This window comes from Mustela nivalis (assembly GCF_964662115.1).
Source record: "Mustela nivalis genome assembly, chromosome: 5".
Taxonomy (NCBI): domain Eukaryota; kingdom Metazoa; phylum Chordata; class Mammalia; order Carnivora; family Mustelidae; genus Mustela; species Mustela nivalis.
In genome coordinates this window covers 31,772,192-31,794,504 of record NC_139024.1, presented here as the reverse complement: position 1 = coordinate 31,794,504, position 22,313 = coordinate 31,772,192, and the positions used below count along the sequence as shown (strand labels likewise).

The 22,313-nt window shown below is 39.3% G+C and overlaps 1 protein-coding gene and 1 long non-coding RNA gene across 2 annotated transcripts in view; one reads left to right on the top strand and one right to left on the bottom strand.

Annotated features, from left to right (window-relative positions):
• The window catches only part of FBXL4 (F-box and leucine rich repeat protein 4), a 79,394-nt gene extending 76,295 nt beyond the window's left edge, over nucleotides 1–3,099 (bottom strand). Inside the window, exon 1 of the mRNA XM_082731670.1 lies at nucleotides 2,941–3,099. The gene's annotated coding sequence lies outside the window, so the exon portion shown is untranslated. The remainder of the gene's footprint in view (nucleotides 1–2,940) is intronic.
• On the top strand, nucleotides 2,433–10,941 carry LOC309865396. Its single transcript, XR_014312068.1, has 2 exons — nucleotides 2,433–2,741; nucleotides 10,737–10,941. It is a non-coding gene; the product is annotated as an uncharacterized lncRNA (long non-coding RNA).
• The last annotated feature ends 11,372 nt before the right edge of the window (nucleotides 10,942–22,313 follow it).

Below are 22,313 nucleotides of genomic sequence, written 5' to 3'. Positions count from 1 at the left end.
CTTACAGTGTATACATTGACTCTTCCAATACCTTTTCAAGAGCAAGATGGCACAATCTATCATAATTTAAAATGTAGGTAGCCTTTGACCTAGCAATTGCTTGTTTAAGCATTTACACTGAGGAAATAAACAAATGTGCTAAAATACACATACAAAATGAATAACAGAAATAAATTTCTATTCTGTAACAGAAATATATTTGAAATGGCTTAAATTTCTGTTCTGCAATAGAAATAAATCTGAAACCGCTTAAATATCAACAGGGAATGAGTTAAATAAATTTTAGGCTATTTCTCACTGAAATACCAGAAAGACTTTCAAAAGATAATATTACATGCGCTGTCACAGAAAGATGTTCATCAATTATTACTAACTGGAAGTTATAGAAAATTCTATATAGTACACTGCCATTTATGAAGCAAATATACACTGATGTACACTGATACACATGTATTTTTAGTGTCTGGAAGAACAAATGATTAATGATGATCCCTGGGAAATGGGGTTATAGACCAGGTGGGCATATAACACTTTCATTTTCTCCTTTAGCTACTTCTGTATTACTTGAAATTTTTTTTTGAAGAATGTAGATATCTTTTTTATAATCTAATAAAGTTTCTAAGCATCTATAATGGCAGCACTTGAAAATTCATTATATTTAAGACATCCAGTTGCAATGGTGAAGTAGAAATGGACAAGGGGCTCTCCTGGGTTTCACTTCTATGGGCACTTAGAAACAAGGTACAGAAAGTCCTGAGTCATAGCTGAGGAAAAACACACTACACTTACTAATAACACAATCCAAAGTTAAAGGGCATGCAGATTTTGAACAGCTGCTTTTCTATGTACAACTCTGAGGAGCAACTCTACATGGCAGATTCTGAGGTACCAAGAGAAGGGATTTATTTAGCAATGGTTAATGAATCAACGCACCATGAAATAGGTTAGAAAAAATAATAATTTCAAGAATAGACAAGAAACTTCAAAGGGGTAGAAGGAGGCGAGTGGTAAGGACACCTGGGTGGCTTAGTCGGTTGAGCATTCTACTCTTGATTTTGGCACAGGTCATGATCTCAGGGTTTGGGGACAGAGGCCCTGCTCTGCAGGTTCGGCTCTGTGCTCATTGCAGAGTCTGCTTGAACCTTCTCTCTCCTCCTCCCTCTGCCCCTTCCCACTGCTGGCATTCTCTCTAAATAAATAAATAAATAAAATCTTTTAAAATAAATAGAAAGATAGAAGGGGTAAGGAAATCAATTTAACCCCATTAAGTGGGGTTTAGTGGTCTACGACATACCAGATACTGTTTGAATCAACAGACATTCAACACATTATAAAACTAGAGTAAGAAAAGCAGCATGGTATCAGCATAAGAAGCCAGAGATCACTGACGAGCAGTTCAGAAAACGTCCTTACCATACACAAGAATCAGGACCTTGGATAAATAGAGTATTTGCTATCGGTAGGGAAAAACAGAATCCAACAAATGATGATGGGGTCAGTGGCTAATAATTTTGGGTGGGGGGAAGCACCTTACTTCATTTCTCACACTAAAATATACTTGAGATAGGTTAAAGACGTTTGGATGAAGACTAAGATCATTAAAAGCACCAAAAGAAAACAGGTGGATATATATTACAGTTCATGTGGCAAAAAGTCTGAGAGTATATCAAAGTTAGCTACGCAAAGTTAAGACAGAATGTTGATCACAGGAAAATCATGATGATGAGGCAGTAGTTAACAATATTTTAAAATGCCATGTACACAGTACTACAAGTGCATTTACTCGATCACAGCATTATAAAGAAGAAATTAACCATTTTCCATAGAGATGACCTCTCCGATTTTCAAGTCAGTAACAGAAGAGAAGCGCGGGATACTGCAGGATTCAGAAAAGTCAAAATTTGAGACAGTCTAAAAAGTTGATACTCAAAAGAGATATGAAAAGAAGGATCCAATTCAATGAGCAGTTAGAGAGTGCCTACCACAGAGTGATGCACGTTGCCACGAGGAAGACAAGTGTGCTCTTTCCCCAGTAACTGAGTATCGAATAAAGAACTGTTGGATAGTTGATGTATTAAGAAAACCTCCCTTTACTTAACCAACAGGTATAATATATAGTACAGAACTACAGAGGCATCAAGAGAGCTTTTTAAGGATAAAATGTGCCTGAAACCAAGGACTGCACGCCAGGAAGCAGTAAAGGCAGCTTGTGTCCTCAAACGAATTGGAACAAACAAGATCACCACGCATGGTGTTGAACCCTCCAGGGCAAAAGGCCAACGCCTCTACCTGACCACGGGTTTATATCACCTTGACTTTCTATTTATTCGTATCTTTCAACGAGTGACTGCATCCCGAGGCTATGTGGCAATAAACCTTTGGGAACCATCTAGACAATCCAAAACCACCCCCACTGTAAGCATGTTGACCAGGAGGCCACGGGGATGGTCACCATCAACACTACACTCTAAGGGCACCCTTAAACACAGAGGCCAAGGTTGCTGCCGGTATCCTGTTGCAGTCCTGAAGTCATGGGCCTGGTCAGTTAAACACCAACGATGCCAGGGGAAACCAAGGCGACACGCACAGGAGCAACAAGTACGCAGGCGGGCAGGTGGCCGACGCGGGACTGCGGGGTCAGCACGGCCGGCTGACAGCGCGATGTAAACAACCCCGGGCAGGGTGGACGCCGGGACAACGCTTCACGCCGTGCAGAGTGGGGCAGAGAAGCAGCACCCAAGGCACGTAAGCCGCTCGCAGGTGCCCAGCAAGCTCCGAAAGCGCGGCGCGGGCTTCGGGGGGAGGGGCGACCGGTGGGGAACCTCCGCCCCGCGCCCAGGCTCCCCCAAGCACGGCGCTCCGCCCCGGCCCGGCCCCGCCCCAGCGCCGAAGGAGGAAGACGGAGACCCGCAGGAGGAAAAAGTAAAGGAAGGGCCGTACCCTGCAGGGTCCGGGAGAGGTGCACGCCGTGGGGCTCACCACCGACCCAGGCGGCACCGGGAGACGCCGGCGCGGGGGCGGCTCCCAGAGTCCCGCGCTGCGGCGCGCCTGCGGCGAGGCCGGCCCAGCGCGACCCGGAAGGAACACGCAAAGACCGCGAGGAGGGGCGGGGCCGAGCCAGGGGAGGGGCGGGGCCAGAGGGGAGGCGGAGCGCCGCTCTCGCTGGAGTCCGGCGCTCGACGGAGGGGAGGAGCTTCCTACTGACTTCCCAGCCCCAGTCGTGCCCTACAAATTGCCCAGTTACTGCCCAGCGGGCAGTGGTTGAAATCCACTGCGGGAGTAATCCGTTCCTCGCACCAGCCTGCCATCTGTAGCGTAGTCCTGCTAGGGCTTTTGCTGTCCAGAGTTGGTGGGTCAGGTAATGCATAGGGATTATGGGTGATAAGGTCCTCAGAGCAAAAGTGGAAAATAAATTCTAGGTGCTCTAGAGGCGTAATTCACGGAGTTTGCAAACGTCTTCTGCTCCAGATACAAACCGTCCTGCAAACTCTTTTCCCTCACGTATGGAAACCGTGGCCTTGATCCCTCATGAAACAGATGCTCTCATGTCTCCCTTACTCAGTTACTTTTATTTATTTTCAGTAGATACAATATCAACTTTTTAAAGTTTGCATTATACTGATCTCATTACAAGATTGCTAATGAAATGGAAAAACATTGAATAATGAAGAGACGTTAACACATTACTTGTTACCTAGTTGCCCCTAAAGAGGAAAATAATAAAAATATTTATAAATTATATATATGAACTGAACTGATACATGATGTGCAATAAAAATGGTATGCAAAACTAGATACTTATAAAAAGAATGTAATGTGCAGCATAAATTGCATGCAAAACTGGACATTTTAAAGCAGTTTGGTTGTTTTTTTTTTCAAGATTCTTTTTAAGATTAATAATTTGAGAGACCGAGAGAGAGAGAGAGAGAGAGCGAGAGCGCACAAGTGGAGGGGTAAGGGTCAGAGGGAAAGAGAGAAGCAGTCTCTCCACTGAGCAGGGAGCCTGATCCGGGGCTCGATCCCAGGATTCTGGGATCATGACCCGAATGGAAGACAGATCCTTGACCCACTGAGCCACCCAGGCATCTCCAAAACTGGACATTTTAAAAAGGACTTGAAGCTTAATCCTCAATTTCCCTTGAGAGTGGGCACCTTAGTGAGTTGCTTCCAGAGAACATGGAAGGGAGGAAAAAGTAGCTTTATTGTGGAGAAACCTGGTAAACACTACATTGGCCAGATAAAAGTTAACACCATCAGTGACAAACCAAGTTGATAGCATGCACCCTGATAATGGTGTGATGAGAAAGACACTTCATAATTATCTTTCTCAAAACCCATAAACCTAGTCTGACCTTGAGACAACATTAGAAAACCCGGAAAAACCTACAAAATACCTGAACAAACTGTCTAGCTAATGGAAAAAATAGAACAAAACAAGTAAAGAAAAACTGAGAAATTGTCACAGACCTGATGCGAACTTGGGTGTTAGGACCACTAAATGTAACATGATATTTTGAATGGGATCCTCAAATGTGAAGTGGATGTTAGTGGGAAAACTAGTGAAATAGGAATGGAATTTAGTTATCAGTGGTATACTAATGTTGGTGTCTATTACAATATATGATGTTAAGAAATAAGGGGCAAATGGATGAGTGGTATATAGAACCTTCTGTACCACCACTGTGACTTTTCTGCAAATCCCAAGTCTATTCTAAAATCAAAAGTGAATTACAACTAAATTAATTTATTAATATGTAAATAAAACCTGCTCTTATGATTGCCTGATTTTATGAGTTGATGCCTTTAGGGCACTGAGACCCAGGCTAACTAAAAAAAATTTTCTCATTTCTAATTTTTGAAATAAATAATTTTGAAATAATTTTTTTCTTAAGGTATAAATATAGTCAGAAAAGAACACAAAATATGAATGTAGAGTTTGATGAAAAGTAAACACACCCATGTATTCACCACTTAGATCAAAACATAGATAATTACTAGCACTCAGAAGCCCCACACTTATTTTCTTAAAACTCTTTCACTCCCCACCAAAGGTAACCATTTCTCTGACTTTAATACCAGAGTGGTTCTTGCTTTTACATAGTTGGATTCATACATTACAATCTGGCTTCTTTCTCTCAACATTAGGTCTGTGAGAGCTGTTCATGCTGCTGAGTGTAGTGGTAGTTTCTAGAGTTTCTAACATATTAATACACTGTAACTTATTTATTCTACTCCTGATGGACACTGAGCTGTTTTTTGTTTTGATTATTATAGACAATGCTGTTAAGAACATTCTTGTTCATATGTTTTGTTGCATATCTTTTGATTGCCCCCCCTCCATACCTTTTCATCTCCTTGGTGAATAGATATAATAGTTGAGATATAGCAGTTGGTGCTATTATTTATTTTGTTTAGTGTTTTGGTTTAGTTTTTTTTTTTTTTAAGATACTTAAAAGTGCTTCTTGGAAAGTGTGTAAGGTTTTTTTTTTTTAATTTTTTAGTTTTTATAAACATATAATATATTTTTATCCCCAGGGGTACAGGTCTGTAAATCACCATGTTCACACAGAAAGTGTGTAAGTTTATATTTAAGGAAAGGGAAAGACTAGGGCAAAGTTCCATTTCTGTGACTAGACTGAATTTTGGTCATCATTGCTCAATCTACCCTCCCTCCAACCTTTTCATCTCAAGTGTCATAGCATTGCCATGCTTCATTTACTGAGCAGAAGAGCCAAGTGGGGCCAAGGAAAAAGGGCGATACTTATCAGTTAGTGATGGTGCTGATTTAATGGGTGAACTAATGCCTAGTTATTAAATGGAATGTTGTTTGGAGCTGAATAGCATCCCACGCTGTAACAGCGCTATTACAAATAAAGAAAGTCCCAACAAAGCTTAATTGTGCATAAAGAACCAGCTCAGCAAGCTGGTTATGATCCATTCTATGTTCGCTTCAAAAGTTACAATGTTCTACTCAGATGGGGAGGCGGACAAAGAAGGACCAGGTTCAAAACTCTTCTTTGTCTCTAACTCTTAAAACACTCACCATTATACCCTCCACTGTTTTCAAGTGATTTGTCTTTATCTTAAAATGAAATGTGTACCAATTATAAACTTTCAGTCATATGCATGACAATAAGACACTATATTGGAGGTGAAGCTAGCGTATGCTCTTTACACGGCAGAGAGGACCAAAAATATCTTCACCATGACTCCGTTAGGTTTCCTATCATTGGTTCCCAAGTAAAGTCTTCTGTCAAGTCAAGATCTCTCAGAAAATGCAACTCTGTACCTTTTCTGCATAACTCAGCCAAAATAATTTACCTCATTGTGAAATCTTAAGTTAACTAGTTTGTTGAAAAGTGGCTTACCATCAATAATATTAGTCCAAGGGGGCACCTGGGTGGCTCAGTAGATTAAGTCACTGCCTTCGGCTCAGGTCATGATCTCAGGGTCCTGGAATTGAGCCCCACATCTGGCTCTTTGCTCAGCGGGTAGCCTGCTTCTCTCTCTCTCTCTCTCTGCCTGCCTCTCTGCCTACTTGTGATCTCTCTCTGTGAAATAAATAAATAAAATCTTTAAAAAAACATAATGTAAGTCCAAGGTTTTAATATCCCAGTGGCCAAGGAGCATGAATAAGAGCCGATAGGAGTGATCTCTTGGTACACTTTTTTGAACCTCTTAGGGTCTATAACATGTTCTATTTTAATATTAATCTACCACGATATTCACCTAGAAACAGTCACAGCCCTAACTGTGAAACAAAATAACACTTCTAAGCCAAAAGTCCACCCCAAATTCATGTAATCCCAACGCCTGTATTACTGATGGAGAAACTAAGGCTCGGAGAGATTGACTTCTCCAAATCATACTGTCAGACTCTCAATGACACCTGGTTCTCTGGCTTTACATCCAGAGGGTTCTTTTTTTTTTTTTTTTTTTTTTAAATATCATATTACTTTCTGATTTAACAGAAACTTAGCTAGTCCTATTACCATAACCTTGAAGTACCCTGAATACAGTAGAAGAAAATCCAACTTGGGAGTAGGAAGACCTGTCTATCCAGCTCTGCTATGTAAGTAACTCTGTGATCTTGGATAAGTTACAACTTCTCTGAGCTTGTTCTCCCTTCTGTGAAATGTGCCTAACTCATAGGCACTGGAGGGATTTAAAAGAGAGCATATATGTGAAAGCACTTTGTGAGCTATAAAGTAGTATGCAAATGTATGAATATTATTAATATTTATTAAAACATGTGAAAGATAAGAAATTGAATCTTTCCAGCACAAAATTTCAGAATAGAACTTTCACATTCATTCTAGTCTATTCCTTTCAATTGTCACCAGAGGAGAGAAAAGGCTGGAAAGACTGGGTAATTTTTCCAAAGACTTAGGGCAAGTTGCTGGCAAACCAGGACTTGAATTAGGTCTCCCAATTTGCAGTTTCAATAGACTTCTATTATGTTTGATAAGTGAATACTAACTACAAATCAGCAAGTTGGTTTAAAATAATCTGATAAAATTTTAGACTGAATTTACACAGGCTTAGAAAGGTTATCTTGAAATACTTTTAAAAGTACTTTTAAGATATATTTAAAAATAAAAACTTTTCAAACTCACAATGTCTGTGCTGTTTTGTCTTATATTATTGCTCCTCCTATAGCTTGGATCATTTGCTTATTCCTTTTCCTGTAGCTTGGATCATAACTAAGCATTAATAAAACATTGCCTGTGGGGGCACCTGGGTGGCTCAGTCGGTTAAGCCTCTGCTTTCCGATCAGGACCCTGAAGTCCTGGGATTGAGCCCCACATTGAGCCTCACATTGGGCTCTCTGCTCAGTAGGGAGCCTGCTTCCTCCTCTCTCTCTCTTTCTCTGCCTACTTCTCTGCCTACTTGTGATCTCTGTCAAATAAGTAAATAAAATATTTAAAAATAAATAAATAAAATAAATAAAACATTGCCTGTGGTTGGGGCCTGGTGGGTCAGACAGTTAAGCATCTTTGACTCAGGCCATTAACCAAGGGTCCTGGGATCCAGACCTGAGTTGGACGCCCTGCTTGGTGGGGAGTCTGCTTCTCTCTCTCTCTCTCTCTCTCTGGCCCTCCCCCTGCTTGCTATCCTCACTCTCTCTCTCTCCCTCTCTCTTTTTCTCTCAAATAAATAAATAGATAAATCTTAAAACACACACACACTGTCGGTGGTTGAAAATAATGTTGGAGAACAACCACCTAGATACAAAGGACAAAACAGACCTCTTCCTGAAGTAACTTCCTGCCCATGCTCCTAGGAGGATGGAAAATGCAGCCACAAAAATGACGCTCATGGGCAGGGTCTCAAGTAAAGCCAATTGAGGCTACAATCTGTTTTCTTCTTACTTTTTCTTTTTTTAAATGAAGAAGCTTTTGAAAGAATTCTTATGCGTGTGTGTTAGACAGAACCCTGTGGTCTATTCACAGAGTGACAGAGTGACACGGCAATCAATAGAAAAAAAGTAAAGGTTTTCTGTCAACACAAGTAAAACAAATACCTGAGAGTTTCCATATTAATGTTCCATATAATTCAGTCCTTAGTGGAAGATTCGAGAGGACTGGGTCATCCAGATAAACACTCATCATTCACCCATTTATTTGTGCCCTTAACAACAGTGAACGTCCCTTCCCCACTGTAATATAATCTGTGTATTTAAAACAAAGAATGAAAATACCATTTTCCAGGTAGCCCAAATCCTTTGGAATGCAAACAAGTGCATCCTATTTTTGTTATTGAGCCATAAATATGTTCCCCATTTAGTTAATATGAGTAATCAAATGTATATAGAAAATAAAAATGACTCAAGAATTATATATTAAGTATAATTTAAAATGAAATCTTTACAATTGCTGAAACTTTCTTGGAAAGCATCCCCAAACCAGTACCCTTTGCTGATGCACTTCTTTCATCCAGCATTTCTGCATCTCCCATGGGTGTTATGTGAAAGAGCAAAGGTAATCTGGCAGAAAGCTCTCTAAAAGCACAGCTTTAAATATCATTCTTTAAGGAGCACCTGAGGCTCAGTTGGTTAAATGGGCTCCCTTCTCAGTGGGGAGTCTACTTTCCCTCTGCCAGTCCCCCAACCCTGCTCATGCTCTCTCTCTCTCTCTCAAATAAATAAATCTTAAAAAAAAATTATATATATATATATAATTTTTGAGATACCCCAACTGTTTGGGGTTTCTTGGTTCTATTCCTCATAGTCCCTTACTGGGAAAAATTCCTCTATTTCAAAGTCATTTAAAAAAGAAACAGAAAATAAATTTACTAATGACTTGCCTCCCCCAGCCCCCACGTTATAAATTGGTAGAAAGTTCCCAAAATTTTGAGAAGAAATTGACTTTTCTTCAATATGTTCTCAGAATGTTACTGAAGACAAAGCTCTCTATTATATACTCTCCTCTAGCTAGTTTTTTCCTTGCTTATCATTTCAGCCTTTAATGGCATGAGATTTGATTGCTTTCGAGTAGGGGTCTTTTCTTCCAAATCAAATGACTCATAGAGCAAGTCAGTAAGAGAGGAGGGTGAGCAGCCAGGATGGCCTGCTGGCAGCGTTCCTCCTTCCGCCCGTCTCCTGGCCTCCTGCCCCCTGGGAACGCCTCTGGCTGCCAAGACAGCACAAACAACTTGGAGATGGGCCAGACAAGATTTAACGATGGTCAGTTGGGATCGATCTTTTATGGAACTGGGCACTTTATTTACTATTTACTAAGTAGATTGCTATTCATATATTGTTGGACTAGCTTATGGGATGAGATGTCTTGAGCTAATTTCATATTTGTATGTCCTATTTCCCTAATAGTGAATATTTTTCCATAGCCTTTAGTGCAGCTGGAAAACAAGTTTAATGCAATCACTCAGAAGTACCTCTTTAGAGAACAAACACAAGTGTTTGAGATTCAGATGAGTCTATGATCTACTTTCTTTGAAGGTCATATTTTGAAATTGGAAGGAGCCACCTTAATATTTCTATGGGCAATATTAGTATTTTATTCTTCCACTAATAACTGATGTTCATTTAGACTGAGAGTTGGAGTTCACATACAAATTGTGCTTGGTGTTTTTTTCTATTCCAATTTTGTCTGTGCCTCCAACTACAGACAGAATCCAAGCAGGCATTCTTTTATATGGAATACCTGACAAATACAATTTAGGTAAAAATGGTAGAAGTTCTATAGGCCAATACTTCTAAAACTTTAATGTGCAATGGACTATTTCTCAGCCATGAGAAAGGAGGATATTTTTTCATTTGTGACAACATGAAAGGGCTTCGAGCACATTATGCTTAGTGAGATGAGTCAAACAGAGAAAGACAAGTACTGTATAATCTCACTTATATATGGAATTTTTAAAAAGTTAAACCTGTAGGGGAAAAAAATATCAAATATTGTTACCAGGGAATGGAGTGGGGAGGATTCAAATGCTGGTGTTCAAGGATACAAACTTGTAACAGGTAGTAAAGAAACCATAGAGATCTAATGCACAGTGTCATGAATATAGATAATAATGTTATACCATAATTATATAATGGGATAAATTTTGCTACATTGACCATCATATTACAATATATAAATGAGCCAAAGCAATACGTTGCACACCTTAAATTCACACAATGTTACATGTCCAATTTATCCAATAAAAAAAAAAAAAACCTTTAATGTGTCTATGAATCTTCTGGAAATCATGTTAAAATGTAATTCTCATTATAGGTGGAGCCCGAGTTCTGAACGAATCACAAGCTCCAAGATTATCTAGATGCTGCTGAACCCTGCAATCCACTTCCGGTAGAAAGCTCTAGGCCATTTCCCTGCGGAGTACTTTATCTCAACGTGAGGGCTTACCATGAGCAGGTACTCATGTTACAAAGCAATACCTCAATGTCAATGGTGACTCGAATAAAGTAAATGGATAGAATCTTGTTGAACATTTGTGTTGACTTCTTTTGATGGCTAAATAAGGATAAGGATAAATAATGTATATTCCCTTTCTGTTTTACTGATAGGGCAGATCCAAGAGAAAAATCTATGACGTGTTGGCGTAAGTGGGCATCTCTTAAGTCTCAGGAGACTGTGGCAAACCCACCTTGCAAGGTAATTGAGAAAGCCAGCAGCCAATATTAGAATAGTTTGGGGGATAAAATTCTGGCATATACCAACGCTGCATGAGCTTGGCCAATTTCACTTTCTGTACGTCAAAGTTCTCCACCAGTAGTGTCATGTCTCCAGCTGCTGTTCCGCTCCATTCTGGCTTTGTTTTCACCCAGTTCAAGTGCAGCAGGGAAATAAGGGCATAAGAAAAACATCAGATTTGTTATTCACAGCAACAGCTCCAAGCCCAGACAGCTCCAAAGTAAATCTGAGCAAGGTCTTGCTGTGACTTTGTGACCAAAGACTTAATGTTCTCATACCATTAGTGGGCTCTGGCACTTTATCAAACCTGTGATATTGACTAACTACCAGTAATTGCTGATTTATGGGCAAAGTTTTCTCAGCCTTGTTTTCTTCAGGACTCTAATATACCTTTCTCTTCTGGAAACATGTTGAATCAGTCAGTTCACGTTCTCTGTGAGCTTTGCTGTTGACATATCTAAATAGAGGACATCTTGCCCTTTTACCTATTGCTGTTGAGATGACTTTGTAGGACTTAACTTCTCTTAGCTCTTAAGAAAGAAATCCACACTTCTATGCATTCAGGGAGGGCAATTAACAGAATACAGCATGTGGAAAATAAACATTATCGTTCTATACTTTTTTAAAGCTCTTTACTTAAGCAGGAGAAGACAATGATATAACTACAAGGATTTCTAAAGAACATCTAGTCCCAGATAGCAAATGGGTTTCTCTTCCAGTGTCATAGGACATGGCACAGGAATGAGGTCAGATGCACTTGTATCGTCTAATCCAGAATTAGTATCAACCCTAACTTCTAGTCCATGCTTCCCTTCCCTATTTTTTTCCCCTTTTCTACCTTTCTTTCTTTGTTATCTGGCACTCTCTACCTAGATACAAGTACCAACCAAACCTCAAAATTAGAGCCAAGGAAGAATTAGGGTCATGTCAAGAGCCTAAAACAACTCTGTCAATGTTGCCTCCCTTTCAGACTTCTTCTCCTACCCATTCCATTATTAACCAGCACCTGGGGCTCCCCAGAACCATCTCCACGGCAGGCTGTTTCCTTTACCATTTCCAAAGGAGTCCATGTCGCTATGGGTGCTTTGTGCCTGAAGGATCATGTTACAGCAAACTTTGAACCATGCTATGAAATGTTTATGACTAAGCCACAGCTCACAATAGTTGCACACATAGAAAAAATCTCTGGTTTCCAGTTAATTCCTTTTCCAGAATCAAAAACTCCTATCAGGTGCCTCCTTCATCGCTTTTTCCACTTCCTTATTCATCACATACAGCACTGGGAGGGAGGCAGATGTTGGTGAGACCAACCGAGACCTTATCATATCTTGGAGGTGTCCAAGTATAGAAATATATTTTGCCCTGTTTATTTCTAGCTTCAGTAGAGCGCTAATTGCAGCCAAGACGTCTAGAGCTCATTTAGATTTTTCTCTGGTTGTGTGACCTTGGCTGAGTTACTTCACCTTTTTGATATTTTGTCAAGTATGGATAATGGCATCTTCTTTTAAATGTGGTTAATCAAAGAAGATATGCAAAAGAACTTTGCTTTCTCCACAGGAAAGGTTCTAGTCTATATAAATACAAGGAATTATTAAGATACTGATATTTTCAGGCTAAGTTAAGTGTGATTGAATTTTACACCATTAAATGTGCATGTTCAGTGATTTCTTTATTGGTAGGCTGATTCTTAGTATGTTAATGAAGACCTATGTATAGTTTTCTTGATTAACTCATGGCTCAGGACTTGTTACTTCAAACACCAAACAAGATTCAGAGTTTTGAGGCATTGCATCCAATATCTCAATTATTCATCTTAAGAATTAGTGTAAAATTAGCACAGATCCCTGTTCATATGGAAATAGATGGGTATGTTAAATGGAATGCTGTAGCTGGAAAAAGTCTTGCATAATGAAAGGATTAATATTAATATCTTTGAATGGAAGAAGTATATCGCATTATTAGTAAGAAATAATTCATTCATGGTACTTGTCATCTAAACAATTATTTTATGTGGTTTATCTCACTTCCAAAGTTCAAGCTATTCAATCCATCGAGGAAATATTTTAAAATGGAAATATGCAAGCACATTTTTAACTTAAAGTAAAAGCTATGTTAAACACTGAAATTTCTTCCTTGTTTCTTCTCCTTGTATTTTCTATCACTTCTCATGTTCAAATTTTCACATCAGTCACTGTAGGGTTTAATTCTTAATCAGAACTGGATAATTAGGGTACACTTCCACTAACTATACAGATAAAATACTAGGTATATATGATAGTTTGCCATCACTAAAATCTCTTAGTTCTTTCAGGTAAGTCTCTCAGAGTCTTATCTGAGTTTATTACAAAAATAAACCCAAGGGCCGGGCGCCTGGGTGGCTCAGTTGGTTAAGCGACTGCCTTTGGCTCAGGTCACGATCCTGGAATCCCGGGTTCGAGTCCCTCATCGGTCTGCCTGCTTGGCAGGGAGTCTGCTTCTCCCTCTGACCCTTCCCCTTCTCATGCTCTCTCTCTCTCTCTCATTCTCTCTCTCTCAAATAAATAAAATCTTTAAAAATAAATAAATATATAAACCCAAGGGTGCCTGGGTGGCTCAGTCCGTTAAGTGGCTACCTTCGACTTGGGTCATGATCCTAGGTTCCTGGGATCAAGGCCACATCGGGCTACCTGCTCAGCGGGAAGACGGCTTCTCCCTCTCCCACTCCCCCTGCTTGTGTCTCCTCTCTCTCTGTCTCTCTGTCAAATAAATAAATAAAATCTTAAAAAAAAAAGTAAACCCAAATTGTGACAACAATAATTTATGGAAATGCTAAAGGAAATGAAATACCAATGTACATCACATGTACATATATATAATATAACATAAATTTACATTATATATATAATGTATAATGTATAAATGTACACACATGCACACACCCTAGACTCAAGTTGAGGCTCTAATCAGTTTTAAGTTTCTGAAGCTTTTCACTATTATAATATAGCTTTATTCTAATATTTTGCCATTCCTTTTCATTTAGAAATTAACTCAATAATTTCATATTGAGAATCTGTTAGGTGAAAGGCACTTTGCCAAATGTGTGGAGGAAATAAAAACTAACAAGAACCTCATGATGTAGGTGTACAAACCCCTGTATACAAATATTTTAATCAGAAGAGGACAGCTCAAAAGCATTTTAAACAAAATTCTGTGTGAACCTAAAGTTGGACAAAATTGTCACTATGCATGGCTGCATGAAGGAGTTGGCATGTTTAACTGAGCTAAAAAGATAACAATTTGAGGGATTTCCAGGCAAAGGCACAACATGAAAAAAAGCTTGTGGGGGGTGGAGGGAGGAAGCAGGAAGTGTTTTGGGATTGGTGATAAGAGAGAGTTGCAAAGAGTACCGAAGTATCTCCTACTTCTTTTCTACCCAGAGTACTTTGTGATAATCTTACCTCTTTTTCAACCAAAAAAATTGGTTTTGAATACAGATTGATACGTGAAGAAATTCTAAAGCAGAAAGTGATTTCCCAGGGAAAACATACACAATAATTTCACTGCTTTGAATTGCCAAAGACAACTGAGGATGGTGTAAACTAACATTGTAAACATTTATGGGGGCCTAGGGAGTACCCAAAAGGAAAAAAGAACCATCTGATAATACAATGTTGGCAGCCATGTGACAAGCCCGGTGCACAGACAAGATGGACGGCAAAGCCTAAGAGTCCACTGGCTGAGAGTCTGTCAGCTGAGACACAGGTCTGGGCACCAAGAATCACTTCATACTCCAGTTGAAGTCCCATGGTAAAGGGGACTGGGAGTCTGGGAAGACATCAAGCAAATAATCCTGAAATGGATGGGTTGGTTTCTTCAACCATTTCTAACTCAGAATTCTGGGAAGAGAACCCCTAAACATACTACTTATTTACATATTTACCCAAAGGGCCTATTCCACTTACTATGACATAGAACAAACTATTCTAAAACCTCAAGAAGAAAAATTGCTATTATGTTCACAGATTCTGTGGGTCAGGTTTTTGACAACAAAGTGACATCAGCTTGCCACTGCTGTATACTGTCAGGCCTCAGCTGGAAGGCTTGAAGGCAGAGGCCTGGATCATCAGAGGGCTCATTCTCTTGCATACTATGGAGTTAACACTGGCTTTTGGCTGGAGAGTTCCTCTTCAATTGCGCTTCTGATTCTGAGCTCCCCACAAAAAACCTTGTTTGATTTCATCACAATATGGTGGCAGAGTTCAATGACAAGCATCCTAAGAGACAGAACCACATGTGGCCACATGTCCCTTCTGTGTCCTTGCTTTGCAAGTCATATAGCATCACTTCTGTCCTCTTTTACCTGTGGAAGGGTTGGTTGTCAAGCTCCTGCCCAAATTCAAGGTGAGAAAACAGAGACATTGCCTCTTGGGAGGAGGAAAAGCAAAGTTCTGAAGAGCGTGTCGAACCAGAAATACCACCATAGCCATATTTGGAAAATACAACCTGTCACAGGGCCGTAGAGAGCTCATAGGACAAATACTTTTGCCCCCTCTTGCCCTCTCCTATATCTTCTGTAACTATTGTGGTTTCTTAAATGAAGGGAGAGGCAGAGGATTAACGAGAACTCTGGATTCGGCTTAGGAGAATTATTAATAAAGTTTATTATGGGTTTTCACAATTCGAACTCAACATAGATTAATAATCCCAGAGCATGGGAAAGATAAATGTATTTGAAGAGGTGGCTTGGGATAAATCGTTGAGAACTTTAAATGCTACTCTGAGAATTTAGGTTTTATGCTGGACTTGGGACTTTGTTTTGTGTCCGCGGAGAAATGGCTGCACAGAAATGGTTTCTTTGGCTGCATCATGAGTGACATAATCATTTAGGAAAATGACACATTCTTAAAGCCCTGGGCAGGATGGCAAGACATTAGAAACTGAGAGAAAACAGAAGTTCTCTCTCTCTCTCTTTTTTTTAATTCAAGTATAATTAACTTACAGTGTTATAATAGTTTCTGGTGTATGATACAGTGATTCAAGAATTCTATACATTACTCAGTGCTCATCTTGGTAAGTGTACTCTTAACCCTCTGCACCTGTTTCACCCATCCCCCCACCCACCTCCCTTCTGACAACCACCAGCTTGTTCTCCATATTTAAGAGTCTGTTTTTAGATCTCTTTTTTCTTTATCCGTTTCTTTTATTTCTTAAATTCCACATATGAAATCATATGGTATTTTTCTTCCTCTGTCTTACTTCACTTATTATACTCTCTAGAGCCATCCATATTGTTGCAAGTGGAAGATTTCATTCTTTTTGTAGCTGAGTAATATTCCATTTTGTATACATACTAGAGCTTCTTTATCCAGTTATCTGTGGACGGACACTTGGTTTGCTTCCATACCTTGGCTAAATAATGCTGCAATAAACATAGGGGTATGTATATCTTTTCAAATTTGTGTTTTTGTTTCCTTTGAGTAAATACCCAGTAATGGAATTATGGGAACATATGGTAATTCTATTTTTTATTTTCTGAGGAATGTCAATCCTGTTTTCCATGGTGGCTGCACTGGCTTGTCTTCCCACCACCAGTTCATAAAGGTTCTTTTTTCTCCCCATCCTTACCAACACATGTTGTTTCTTGTGTTTTTGATTTTAGCCATTCTGAAAGGTGTGAAGTGATAGCTCATTGTGGTTTTGATTTGCACTTTCCTGGTGATGAGTGAAATAAAACAACTTGTCATGTGTCTGTCTGCCATCTGTATGTCTTCTTTGGAAAAACTGAACAGCTGCATGCAAAAGAATGACCACTCTCTTACACCATATACAAAATGGACCACTCTTTTACACCATATACAAAAAATACCTCAAAATGGATAAAGACCTAAATGTGAGACCTGAAACCATAAAATTCCTAGAAGAAAATTTAAGCAATAATTTATTTGACATAAGCCATAGAAACATTTTTCTAGATATGTGTCCTCTGGCAAGGCAAACAATAGCAAAATTAAACCGTCAGGACCACACCAAAATAAAACAGAAATTCTCTTAACTGACCTCTTCTTAACAGAAATGCCGCATTCATACTAGCTCTAATGTTGTCTCCAAAATCCATGGACTGATTTGCAGGACATCCTGGATGTTGAGCCAGTAAGACACATCTCAACCCTCTCTTGTATTCCTACTCCTTCCAGGTGAGTTGTTTGCTTACCAATAGTCAGAATGTTTGTTTCCAAATGTGTTTATGAGCTTTAGTTGCAATTACATAATTTAAGGAATACTTTAAGACAAAAGTAATGATAAGTGTAAAAGGAAAGAGAGTTGATGTTTCTGTGAAAACTGAACTACCTGCTTTGGGAAAGACTAAAAAAAGGTATAATAATTGTTGTAGAATTAAGGGTGTGTAAAGCAAAGGTAAAAGATTGGGGAGAAAATTAAAATCTGGAAAGATTCTATAGTGAGTCTTGTACTTTCAGAGTAGACAACACAGTGCAGCACAGTGGTGAAGAAACCATAGAGCAAAATTTAATGAAACCACTTCCAATTCTACCATTGCTATCTATGTGACTTTGGATAATTTAATTAACTTTTGCATGCCTCCATTTCCTTATCTATAAAAATAGAGTTAGTCACTACCTACCTCGTAGTTTGTATGAGAATTAATAGAGTTAAAATTAATAAAGCGCATAAAAAAGTACCTGCTACATAGAAAGTATTTAAGAAGACTATTACTAATTATTCATTATTATTACACACTGTGGATATAGTTTTTTTTAAGATTTTATTTATTTATTTGGCAGATACAGATCACAAGTAGGCAGAGAGGCAAGGAGAGAGAGAAAGAGAGAGAGGAGGAAGCAGGCTCCCTGCTGAGAAGACAGCCCGATGTGGGGCTTGACCCCAGAACTCTGGAATCATGGCCCGAGTCGAAGGCAGAGGCTTTAACCCACTGAGCCACCCAGGTGCCCCAGGTGGATATAGTTTTCAGAAAGGACAATATGTAGGGGCTCCTGGGTAACTCGGTCAGTTAAGCGTCTGCCTTCAGCTCAGGTCATAGTCCCGGGACCTGGATCAAGCCTTGTGTCTGGTTCCCTGTTCAGTGGGGAGTCTTCTTCTCCCTCTGTCTATCTCCCTGTTTCTGCTCTTTCTCTCTCTCTCATAAATAAATAAAATCTATTTTAAAATTTTTAAAAAAGGAAGAAGAATGCAGAACATCAATAAGTGAATCAATTCAGGAAAATGCTCTGGCTACATTAAAAGAGGAATGCATGAATATACGTTCATAAGTTCACAAGGTGTATATGTATCATTATTTTTATAATTCCCTGCTGAAACAGACCTGATAAGCTATTGGCTTCAATTATGGTGAGATAAGAGATGCTTCTCTGTCTGTAGGACCCTAGCAGGAACAGGGAGAATGGAGAGGAAGGGGCAGAGATAAGAGACTTGGTAGAAAGAGACTCTATAGTACCTGAAAACTGCTTGCACACAAAAAGAGAGCAAGGACTCTGACCCCAAGGTTTGAGCCTGAATTCTTGAAAAGAAGTTTATCAGAAAAGAGAACTTGATTTGGGAAGGAAAAATGAAAATGTTTATTTAAATATAATTGATTTGCGGGGCACCTGGGTGAGTTAGTGGATTAAGCTTCTGCCTTCGGCTCGGGTCATGACCTCAGGGTCCTGGGATGGAGCCCCACATCCGGCTCTCTGCTCAGCAGGGAGCCTGCTTGCCCCTCTCTGCCTGCCTTTCTGCCTACTTGTGATCTCTCTCTCTCTTTTTCAAATAAATAAATAAATAAAATCTTTAACATAAATAAATAAATATAATTGGTTTTTAAACTTTGGTGTTTCCTGGGATTTGTTCGTGGGCCCTCTCTCTACATTTCTCCCCCAAATCCTCACTCTATGTAAACTCATCTCATTGCTTCGGTTAGCATATTCTAATCATGTCAAAATTCATCATCCAGCTCAAATCTCTCTGTTGACCTTTAGTATATGCAGCTGGGTCCCAAATACATAGCTTTTCTCGAATGTTCCACAGAACACCCATTGAACACTCAGTGTGTGTCAAGCAATTTGTCATCTTGCCACCAACAACTGTTCCTTTTCCAAACTGCCTTAACTAATGATACCATCATTTACTCAATTATTCAGGCCATGGGTGACCAAAAAGTCAATCTAAATGTCTCCTCTTACCTTACCCTTACATTTAATTGGTCTCTAAGACTTGCCATTTTACCTTGTGAATACTATTTTAATCTGTCCCTTCTGCCTCCTAACTCAACTCCTTGCCTTCATAACTGGTTTCTTTGCCTTCATGCTTCCTCACTTCTAACCCATTGCTACCAGAGTTATATTTATAAAATGCAATATGATCATATTGCACGAATGGTTAAGACTCTTCAGTGGCTTCTCATGGTCTGAAGGATCCAGCCCCAGATTCTATAGATGGCAACAGCATCTAAGTCATATTGTGATCTATTCTCTGCTTTTTTCTCTTTATTCATCTCTGCACCTTGTGCTCCATGATCAGTCATACAGATTTATCATGAAAATAACACCCCTCCCAGAATTTACCCTTCAAAAACTTGGCACAATGGAATTTATAAGACAGAAGATTTGAACCTGCTCCACAAAGACTATCTCCACTGGCTTCAAGAAACAAAAAAGAAACTATCTCAATCAAAGCTTTCTGAATTCTTTTTAAGAAAGTCTACCTAGTATTAAGTGTCCAAATCTTGATCTCAGCTAAGGTCTTGATCTCAGGGTCAGGAGTTCAAGCCCTGCTTTGGGCTCCAGAAAGAAATCTAGTATAATTTTATAGGGGGAAAAAAGATCCTCCAAAAGGTATGTTTTCAATCTATATTTTATTCTAAATATCTGTTTTTTTTAATTTATAAATATTTGCTTCTAGTTAACAACTATATTTTGTATTTTCCTGACATTTATTTCTATGATTAACATTGGTATTTTTATAGAATGAATAGGACCAGAACTCTGATTTGTAATGTTATATCTATAAGACAAAAAGAATTTGTCTAAGAATGACTCAACTTCTAACAATCATATAAGAACTAATTATGCTGTCAGAAGTGCCCTATACACAAAGTTAAAAATGAAAAAGAGAACAAAGAAGTTATTAAAAGAACACCAAGAAAATACTTTGCACAGCTCTATAATAATAAAACCTAGAAGAAATGAACAGTAGTCTAAGAAAATATAAACTTCCAAAATTGGCCCTTGAAGAGGTAGTAAATCTAAATAAATCAATTTTCATGGAAAAAAATAAAGTTGTCACAGAATTACTACTTAAAAATGTGCAGGACCCAGATGGTTTTACAGATGAATTATTTCAAACTTTCCAGGAACAAATTGTTTCTATGTTATATAAACTGGTCCAGAACTTGGATAAAGAAAGAAACTGTTTCTCTTCCTTATATGAAGTTAGCATCCATTTAACAAGGAGAGCACAAACTTCAGACCAATCGCCCTTGGAAGAACTGACACAAAACTCCCAAGTAAATGATAAACCCATTTACTTTAAATATTTTTCAATGATAAAGAATGACCCAGCAAAGTTAATTTAAAAAATGCAAGGATAGTTCAATAGTGGGCAATGTATTAATAGATCAAAAGGAAAATCATATTATTATTTTATATTGCATAAAGAGGAGGCTTTTATTTTTATAAACTTGACCTTGGAAAATGCACAGATACTCCATGGTTGGCATAACTGTGACCTGCCCTTAAAATGAGTATGAAACAGTTAAAAAAGGCTCCCTGAGATGTCACAAGGCAGCATAAACTCCACATGTTCTGTGCAGTGAAGGAGCCTCTCTCAATCCGATTCTATCTACACCCTCCTCCCAGAAATGGAGGCTGAAAGGCCAAGTCCGTCACCCAGCACTGCCCTGGAGAAGAGTGAATATAGGTAGAGTATGGGGGCATAGTGCAGGAAGCCACGGCTAGCATTTTAATGACCATGCTCTCAGGGAGAAATACAACTGATGGAGCAAACGCCAGTGCAAGAGTTCCTTCTCTGGAACGGACTTTACAGCTCCGGTGTGGAGAGGTGATCCTTGCACTTAGATGAGAGAGGACCAGAACAGTGGGGAACAGAAAAAAGTCACTGGTGCAGCTCAATTGAAGAGGAGCATCCAAACTGGGGCAGGACCAAAACCATGACCTTTGCCACAGCTGAAACCACATTTGGTATGTGCTCTAGTTGGGGATATTTCTTGCTAATTAAGTTCATCCTACAAATTGTACCTTAAGGTAAAGAGAGAGGGATGCGCCAAGCATGTGACACAGGCCGTGAAGACCTCGGGGCCTATGGCACATTGCCACTTTCTAAGGACAAGCTCCTGAACTGCTTTGCTTGGTTTGGTTTTGTCTTTTTACGGGCACTGGGATGAGATGTGCCTCTGGCTCCGGCTTCAGGTGAAAACCACCGGCCACTCTAGCCCATGCTCATAGAGAAAAAAGTTGGTATATGAAGCAAAGGCAGCCTGATTGTGGACCCTGCAGGCATTAAGCAAATAGTAGAGGCTGAAAATTCAATATATTGAAATTTGAGTGAAAAGATGATGTTTGAAATCTGAGCATGTGATTACCTTTTAAAAATATACTTTGACGGGGAGGGCGCCTGGGTGGCTCAGTTGTTAATTGCCTGCCTTTGGCTCAGGTCATGATCCCAGGGTCCTGGGATTGAGCCCATGCATCGGGCTCCCTGCTCAGCAGGAAGCTTGCTTCTCCCTCTCCCACTCCCCCTGCTTCTATTCTCTCTCTCACTGTCTCTCTCTCTGTCAAATAAATAAATAAAATATATAAATAAATACATAAATAAATAAATAAATAAAAATATACTTTGGGGAGAGGGCAGAGCTCCTCAGAATCTATATACCTACCCAGATGAAAAATGGGTACTTGTCACAAGTCACATTTTATTTTTTTTAAATAGGCTTTTATTTTTCCTTTGAGCTATTTTGGAATCATAGCAATGTTGATTAGAAGGTACAAATAGTTCCCATATACCTCCTGTCCCACACATGCACAGCGCCCCCTAGTAGAGTGGTACCTTTGGGACAATGGATGCATCTACCTTGATGTACCGATATCACCAGGAGCCCATAGTTGACACTAGGGTGTGTTCTTGGCATTGTACATTCTATGAGTTTTG